Here is a 9,414-nt window from a genome sequence, read left to right as displayed (position 1 = left end):
GGTGCTGGATTCCCGTCTTAATCAGCTCATAACATAGCTGCTGCTGACCTCTGGTGAGGTGGCGCTTGGACAGCAACGCCATCTATGGAATGAAGAGGCTTAGGCACGTTTGTGTCTAAGCCTGTAAGTGAGGTTCCCTAGAGCGTCCCAGTATTAATGACGTATCTGATTGCAGAGTCGACCTGGGACTGCTGTGTTGGACGATGGATCAGTCTACCCAAGGCAGCCAAGGTCTCCTCGCTAGTCTGCTTTGAAGAAGCTGGGAGCCACCCCCGGACGAACTCTGCTGAGTGTGCGATTGCCTGCCTGAGAAGTGGCAGTAACGGGATTCGCCGTATCCGGGGCTGGCTGGTGGAAGAGACCGCCCACTGAGGTGCCGATTGAGGAGGGTGATCAGCGCGTCACAAGAGGCTCCTGGCTAGGGCTCGCAACCCTAAGTATCGGTCGTGGAGTGGCCTGACAGCGAGGCTGACTAGTACCTGCCAGCTACGGGCTGGATTGTGGTTGAAGGCCTCCACGATGAAGCACCCAGTGGGCCTGTGATTTGGCTGGCCTGTGGCCAGGGTAGATTCGTCATAGAGTCATAGTGGACTCATCATGGGCCACGGAAGAAGGAACCAGGGCTACCCAGAGTGAGTGAGCATCCAGTGTCTTCGGAGGAAGACGCAACTGTACATAAGTGTAGTAATAATCCCCGCATGCGACTGTTATTTATTTATATATGGTGGTGGTAAATATATCATATAAATTGGAATATTTGTATCCCTCCCCCTTTAGTTTTACTTGCATTACAGAACACACCCCTTGAAAGCCTCTACTAACTTGGGGCCGGATTCCCAAACTCTAATACCATCAGAGAAGAACCCGGTTGCGTCTCAGTAGGGCCGCAACAGTTAGAAAGAACTTTTTCAGTGTCAGAGTAGTTAACAATTTAAATGCATTAGGAAGTGATGTGGTGGAGGCTGACTCCATACACAGTTTCAAGTGTAGATATGATAGAGCCCAGTAGGCTCAGGAACCTGTATACCTGTTGATTGACAGTTGAGAGGTGGGACCAAAGAGCCAGAGCTCAACCCTCGCAAGCACAACTAGGTGAATATTAGGCAAGTACACACACACCTAAATAAGGAGACATTTAGATCGCTGTTCACTACCTACGTGAGACCAATCTTGGAGTGTGTCGCCCCATCATGGAGGGCCCCCCCCCACCCTAAACAACCACACAAGTTAGCTATCATGAGGTTATCTTGAGATGATTTCGGGGCTTTAGTGTCCCCGCGGCCCAGTCCTCGACCAGGCCTCCACCCCCAGGAAGCAGCCCGTGACAGCTGACTAACACCCAGGTACCTATTTTACTGCTAGGTAACAGGGGCATAGGGTGAAAAACTCTGCCCATTGTTTCTCGCCGGCGCTCGGGATCGAACCCGGGACCACAGGATCACAAGTCCAGCGTGTTGTCCGCTCGGCCGACCGGCTAGAAAAGATTCGTTACCTTGCGACGAGGCTCGTCCCAGAGTTACGAGGGATGGGACACGAAACGAGACTGAAGGAACTATATTGACCAGACCACACACTAGAAAGCGAAGGGACGACGACGTTTCGGTCCGTCCTGGACCATTCTCAAGTCGGCTGTCTATAGTCGGTAACTATAAACCTGTCGATGCAAGAAAAAAAAAATTGTATAGAGCGGAGACATGATAGAGACGTATAAAATACACAAAGGGACCGACATAGTGGAAAAAAGAAAATGTCCTTAAAAATATCAATAACAGGGGGGACATTAATTTAAAAGAAGATATGATAGGGAAATAGGCGAGGTGTCACTGCTTGAAACAACGGGGTGGAGGAGAGGGTGGTGGTTGTGGTGGGTGGAGGCGAGGGTGGTGGTTGTGGTGGGTGGAGGCGTGGGTGGTGGTTGTGGTGGGTGGAGGCGTGGGTGGTGGTTGTGGTGGGTGGAGGCGTGGGTGGTGGTTGTGGTGGGTGGAGGAGAGGGTGGTGGTTGTGGTGGGTGGAGGCGTGGGTGGTGGTTGTGGTGGGTGGAGGAGAGGGTGGTGGTTGTGGTGGGTGGAGGCGTGGGTGGTGGTTGTGGTGGGTGGAGGAGAGGGTGGTGGTTGTGGTGGGTGGAGGCGTGGGTGGTGGTTGTGGTGGGTGGAGGCGTGGGTGGTGGTTGTGGTGGGTGGAGGCGTGGGTGGTGGTTGTGGTGGGTGGAGGCGTGGGTGGTGGTTGTGGTGGGTGGAGGCGTGGGTGGTGGTTGTGGTGGGTGGAGGCGAGGGTGGTGGTTGTGGTGGGTGGAGGCGAGGGTGGTGGTTGTGGTGGGTGGAGGCAAGGGTGGTGGGTGGAGGCGAGGGTGGTGGGTGGTGGCGTGGGTGGTGGTTGTGGTGGGTGGAGGCGAGGGTGGTGGTTGTGGTGGGTGGAGGCAAGGGTGGTGGGTGGAGGCGAGGGTGGTGGGTGGTGGCGTGGGTGGTGGTTGTGGTGGGTGGAGGCGAGGATGGTGGTTGTGGTGGGTGGTGGTTGTGGTGGGTGGAGGCGAGGGTGGTGGTTGTGGTGGGTGGAGGCGAGGGTGGTGGTTGTGGTGGGTGGAGGCGTGGGTGGTGGTTGTGGTGGGTGGAGGCGAGGGTGGTGGTTGTGGTGGGTGGAGGCGAGGGTGGTGGTTGTGGTGGGTGGAGGCGTGGGTGGTGGGTGGAGGCGAGGGTGGTGGTTGTGGTGGGTGGAGGCGTGGGTGGTGGTTGTGATGGGTGGAGGCGAGGGTGGTGGTTGTGGTGGGTGGAGGCGAGGGTGGTGGTTGTGGTGGGTGGAGGCGAGGGTGGTGGGTGGAGGCGAGGGTGGTGGTTGTGGTGGGTGGAGGTTGTGGTGGGTGGAGGTTGTGGTGGGTGGAGGCGAGGGTGGTGGGTGGAGGCGAGGGTGGTGGTTGTGGTGGGTGGAGGTTGAGGTGGGTGGTGGCGAGGGTGGTGGTTGTGGTGGGTGGAGGTTGTGGTGGGTGGTGACGAGGGTGGTGGGTGGTGGCGAGGGTGGTGGTTGTGGTGGGTGGTGGCGAGGGTGGTGGTTGTGGTGGGTGGTGGCGAGGGTGGTGGTTGTGGTGGGTGGTGGCGAGGGTGGTGGTTGTGGTGGGTGGAGGCGAGGGTGGTGGTTGTGGTGGGTGGAGGCGAGGGTGGTGGTTGTGGTGGGTGGAGGCGAGGGTGGTGGTTGTGGTGGGTGGAGGCGAGGGTGGTGGTTGTGGTGGGTGGAGGCGAGGGTGGTGGTTGTGGTGGGTGGAGGCAAGGGTGGTGGGTGGAGGCAAGGGTGGTGGGTGGAGGCGAGGGTGGTGGGTGGTGGTGTGGGTGGTGGTTGTGGTGGGTGGAGGCGAGGATGGTGGTTGTGGTGGGTGGAGGCGAGGGTGGTGGTTGTCGTGGGTGGAGGCGAGGGTGGTGGTTGTGGTGGGTGGAGGCAAGGGTGGTGGGTGGAGGCGAGGGTGGTGGGTGGTGGCGAGGGTGGTGGTTGTGGTGGGTGGAGGCGAGGGTGGTGGTTGTGGTGGGTGGAGGCAAGGGTGGTGGGTGGAGGCGAGGGTGGTGGGTGGAGGCGAGGGTGGTGGGTGGTGGTTGTGGTGGGTGGAGGCGAGGATGGTGCTTGTGGTGGGTGGTGGTTGTGGTGGGTGGGACGAGGGTGGTGGTTGTGGTGGGTGGTGGCGAGGGTGGTGGTTGTGGTGGGTGGTGGCGAGGGTGGTGGTTGTGGTGGGTGGTGGCGAGGGTGGTGGTTGTGGTGGGTGGAGGTGTGGGTGGAGGCGAGGGTGGTGGTTGTGGTGGGTGGAGGCGTGGGTGGTGGTTGTGGTGGGTGGAGGCGTGGGTGGTGGTTGTGGTGGGTGGAGGCGAGGGTGGTGGGTGGAGGTGTGGGTGGTGGTTGTGGTGGGACCGGTGAACGTAAACCATATCTCCCACAAAGGTCATCTTGGTCAACCATCAACCCTGGACGTTGGTTGACCAAAGGATGGACGACGGAGATATTCCACAACTATCTCAACACGTGCTGTAACCCGAGATGTGTATACACGTGACGTCACCACCACCAGACTCACCATCACTAGTCTCACCACTCACTCACCAGACTCACCACCACCAGACTCACCACCACCAGACTCACCATCACTAGACTCACCACTCACTCACCAGTTGAGGTAACCCTAGCACGCTGTAGCTGCTTTTTAATTAGTGAATATTTATTTCATAATTTATATTTACTTCAAAAAATGTTTAGTGGACTGTATGTAAATTCAGCCCGCCAGGTGATAAATGTGCACAGCTTTTCCCACATATGTGGTTACGAATAAGCCATATACATTATACCGTTTGCTTCATATAAATTATACCACATATGGTGGTAATAGACTACAGTATGAGGTTAATACTACAATCTTCTGGGTTAATAAAAGTTATGGGTTCTCATCTGTTGGGTTGATATGACCTGATTAGGCATTTGCAACATTTGTTAGGGTGTGGCACTACGGCGTCTGGCACTGTAAAGGATGGTTGGCTCTCATATGGCGTCTGTGAGGGCCGCCAGCTCATGCAAGATGTCACAGGTTATGAAGGCAGTAAACAGCTTCTCGGCAACTTCCTTCCCTTGAACCACACCTCTGAAGAAATTACAGAGAACTATAAACTGCATTTACAAATGTGAATGCAAGGAAGGAATCTTCATGAATCTTTATATATATTTTTCCTATAGCAAGGAATCTTTATGGTATTAGTACACCCGGGTCACCCGCTGTGGGTGTCGCTGGGATATCATAACCGGTGAATCAGGGACAGAAGTTGTTATAATAATAATAATAATAATAATAATTTTTATTTAGGTAAAGGTACATACATAAAGAGATTTTACAAAGTTTGTTGGCTTTATAGATAGAGCTAGTACATACAATGCCTAAAGCCACTATTATGCAAAGCGTTTCGGGCAGACGCATGAGTGTTAATACACTCATGTACACAATTTGATTTACCGGGTACGATACTTCCCATGACTGACGCAGAGGTCGCTGTGGTAGGATCACTACTGGACGGTCTAATGTCAGACCTCTACAGTGCCGCGTTTCCGAAACCTGAGGGAGAACTCTCGTGTCCTGTCCCTTTGTTTACACTCGGCTACCGTGACTCGTCGCCTCCGTCCCTCAGGCTGTGTTCCAATACTATTTTCCCCAATATTCTTTCTGAGGGACTTAGGGAGGCAAGCCTAGTTTTATGGTATGTTTATTTATATCCAGTCCTAGTGAATAGTTTTTTTTATTAAGTTTTAACACTCGACTGTGGTTTTAAAGAATACGTGATGTGTTTGTGGGGGTTTGTTGTGATGACGTCACGGACCCATTTTTCTTAAAGTTATGGGTAATGGTTAAGTTTATTATGTTAACATGTTGTGTGTTGGATTTCTGACACCAGTCACCACCACCAGGCTCACCACCACAGCATCACCACCACCAGGCTCACCACCACCAGGCTCACCACCACCAGGCTCACCACGACACCAGTCACCACCACCAGGCTCACCACGACACCAGTCACCACCACCAGGCTCACCACCACAGCATCACCACCACCAGGCTCACCACCACCAGGCTCACCACCACCAGGCTCACCACCACAGCATCACCACCACCAGGCTCACCACCACAGCATCACCACCACCAGGCTCACCACCACAGCATCACCACCACCAGGCTCACCACGACAGCATCACCACCCCCAGGCTCACCACGACAGCATCACCACCACCAGGCTCACCACCACAGCATCACCACCACCAGGCTCACCAGTCAAAAAAAAATATATATATATATATATATATATATATATATATATATATATATATATATATATATATATATATATATATATATATATATATATATATATATGTAGAATAACCACATATGAAAAATAGAAAATGCTTAACGCGTTTTCGGCTAATTCGCCTTCATCAGAGCAAAGTAGAATCATTCTTCTGAATGATTCTACTTTGCTCTGATGAAGGCGAATTAGCCGAAAACGCGTTAAGCATTTTCTATTTTTCATATGTGGTTATTTTGCATACTTGGATCAGTGTTTTTGTAATCATTGTTGCATATATATATGTCGTACCTAATAGCCAGAACGCACTTCTCAGCCTACTATTCAAGGCCCGATTTGCCTAATAAGCCAAGTTTTCATGAATTAATGTTTTTTCGTCTACCTAACCTACCTAACCTAACCTAACCTAGCTTTTTTGGGCTACCTAACCTAACCTTACCTATAAATATAGGTTAGGTTAGGTTAGGTAGGGTTGGTTAGGTTCGGTCATATATCTACGTTAATTTTAACTCCAATAAAAAAAAATTGACCTCATACATAGAGAAAAGGGTTGCTTTATCATTTCATAAGAAAAAAACTATAGTAAATATATTAATTCAGGAAAACTTGGCTTATTAGGCAAATCGGGCCTTGAATAGTAGGCTGAGAAGAGAGTTCTGGCTACTAGGTACGACATATATATATATATATATATATATATATATATATATATATATATATGTCGTACCTAGTAGCCAGAACGCACTTCTCAGTCTACTATGCAAGGCCTGATTTGCCTAATAAGCCAAGTTTTCATGAATTAATTGTTTTTCGGCAACCTAACCTACCTAACCTAACCTAACTTTTTCCGCTTCCTAACCTAACCTATAAAGATAGATTAGGTTAGGTTAGGTAGGGTTGGTTGGGTTCGGTCATATATCTACGTTAATTTTAACTCCAATAAAAAAAATTGACCTCATACATAATGAAATGGGTAGCTTTATAATTTCATAAGAAAAAAATTAGAGAAATTATATTAATTCAGGAAAACTTGGCTTATTAGGCAAATCGGGCCTTGCATAGTAGGCTGAGAAGTGCGTTCTGGCTACTAGGTACGACATATATATATATATATATATATATATATATATATATATATATATATATATATATATATATATATATATATATATATATATATATAATGAAATTTATAAACAAATCCACAAGGGTCATGATGAGGGTTCGAACCAATGTCCAGGATGATCCCACATGTGCCTTAGTACTTTTCCGATGAGACCGATGCCAAGGACAGAGGTGTGAGGGCGTGGCTGCGAGCCGCTCAACCATGACGTGCCCCTGGCACCAGCAGCCTAGACACGAGGGGGGGGGAGGGCGTTTTCTTCACACCTTTCTTAATAGTCCTGTAATGAAGACCTTAAGTGTTGCCCTTGCTCCTTATGTCTCGGTGATATTGCGTGTGTGGTGGTGTGCAGGCGTGGGGGTGGTGGTGTGCAGGCGTGGGGGTGGTGGTGGTGTGCAGGCGTGGGGGTGGTGGTGGTGTGCAGGCGTGGGGGTGGTGGTGGTGTGCAGGCGTGGGGGTGGTGGTGGTGTGCAGGCGTGGGGGTGGTGGTGGTGTGCAGGCGTGGGGGTGGTGGTGGTGTGCAGGCGTGGGGGTGGTGGTGGTGTGCAGGCGTGGTGGTGGTGGTGGTGTGCAGGCGTGGTGGTGGTGTGCAGGCGTGGGGGGGGGTGGTGGTGTGCAGGCGTGGTGGTGGTGGTGGTGTGCAGGCGTGGTGGTGGTGGTGGTGTGCAGGCGTGGTGGTGGTGGTGGTGTGCAGGCGTGGTGGTGGTGGTGGTGTGCAGGCGTGGTGGTGGTGGTGGTGTGCAGGCGTGGTGGTGGTGGTGGTGTGCAGGCGTGGTGGTGGTGGTGGTGTGCAGGCGTGGTGGTGGTGGTGGTGTGCAGGCGTGGTGGTGGTGGTGGTGTGCAGGCGTGGTGGTGGTGGTGGTGTGCAGGCGTGGTGGTGGTGTGCAGGCGTGGTGGTGGTGTGCAGGCGTGGTGGTGGTGGTGGTGTGCAGGCGTGGTGGTGGTGGTGGTGTGCAGGCGTGGTGGTGGTGTGCAGGCGTGGTGGTGGTGTGCAGGCGTGGTGGTGGTGTGCAGGCGTGGTGGTGGTGTGCAGGCGTGGTGGTGGTGTGCAGGCGTGGTGGTGGTGTGCAGGCGTGGTGGTGGTGTGCAGGCGTGGTGGTGGTGTGCAGGCGTGGTGGTGGTGTGCAGGCGTGGTGGTGGTGTGCAGGCGTGGTGGTGGTGTGCAGGCGTGGTGGTGGTGTGCAGGCGTGGTGGTGGTGTGCAGGCGTGGTGGTGGTGGTGGTGTGCAGGCGTGGTGGTGGTGGTGGTGTGCAGGCGTGGTGGTGGTGGTGGTGTGCAGGCGTGGTGGTGGTGGTGGTGTGCAGGCGTGGTGGTGGTGGTGGTGTGCAGGCGTGGTGGTGGTGGTGGTGTGCAGGCGTGGTGGTGGTGGTGGTGTGCAGGCGTGGTGGTGGTGGTGGTGTGCAGGCGTGGTGGTGGTGGTGGTGTGCAGGCGTGGTGGTGGTGGTGGTGTGCAGGCGTGGTGGTGGTGGTGGTGTGCAGGCGTGGTGGTGGTGGTGGTGTGCAGGCGTGGTGGTGGTGGTGGTGTGCAGGCGTGGTGGTGGTGGTGGTGTGCAGGCGTGGTGGTGGTGGTGGTGTGCAGGCGTGGTGGTGGTGGTGGTGTGCAGGCGTGGTGGTGGTGGTGGTGTGCAGGCGTGGTGGTGGTGGTGGTGTGCAGGCGTGGTGGTGGTGGTGGTGTGCAGGCGTGGTGGTGGTGGTGGTGTGCAGGCGTGGTGGTGGTGGTGGTGTGCAGGCGTGGTGGTGGTGGTGGTGTGCAGGCGTGGTGGTGGTGGTGGTGTGCAGGCGTGGTGGTGGTGGTGGTGTGCAGGCGTGGTGGTGGTGGTGGTGTGCAGGCGTGGTGGTGGTGGTGGTGTGCAGGCGTGGTGGTGGTGGTGGTGTGCAGGCGTGGTGGTGGTGGTGGTGTGCAGGCGTGGTGGTGGTGGTGGTGTGCAGGCGTGGTGGTGGTGGTGGTGTGCAGGCGTGGTGGTGGTGGTGGTGTGCAGGCGTGGTGGTGGTGGTGGTGTGCAGGCGTGGTGGTGGTGGTGGTGTGCAGGCGTGGTGGTGGTGGTGGTGTGCAGGCGTGGTGGTGGTGGTGGTGTGCAGGCGTGGTGGTGGTGGTGGTGTGCAGGCGTGGTGGTGGTGGTGGTGTGCAGGCGTGGTGGTGGTGGTGGTGTGCAGGCGTGGTGGTGGTGGTGGTGTGCAGGCGTGGGTGGTGGTGGTGTGCAGGCGTGGTGGTGGTGGTGGTGGTGTGCAGGCGTGGGGGGGTGGTGGTGGTGTGCAGGCGTGGGGGGTGGTGGTGTACAGGCGTGGGGGGTGGTGGTGTGCAGGCGTGGGGGTGGTGGTGTGCAGGCGTGGGGTGGTGGTGGTGTGCAGGCGTGGGGGTGGTGGTGGTGTGCAGGCGTGGGGGTGGTGGTGGTGTGCAGGCGTGGGGGTGGTGGTGGTGTGCAGGCGTGGGGGTGGTGGTGGTGTGCAGGCGTGGGGGTGGTGGTGGTGTGCAGG

Source organism: Procambarus clarkii, chromosome 62 (genome assembly GCF_040958095.1).
Source record: "Procambarus clarkii isolate CNS0578487 chromosome 62, FALCON_Pclarkii_2.0, whole genome shotgun sequence".
NCBI classification, from domain to species: domain Eukaryota; kingdom Metazoa; phylum Arthropoda; class Malacostraca; order Decapoda; family Cambaridae; genus Procambarus; species Procambarus clarkii.
The sequence above is the reverse complement of the archived record's forward strand: the minus strand, read 5'-3'. Positions refer to the sequence as shown.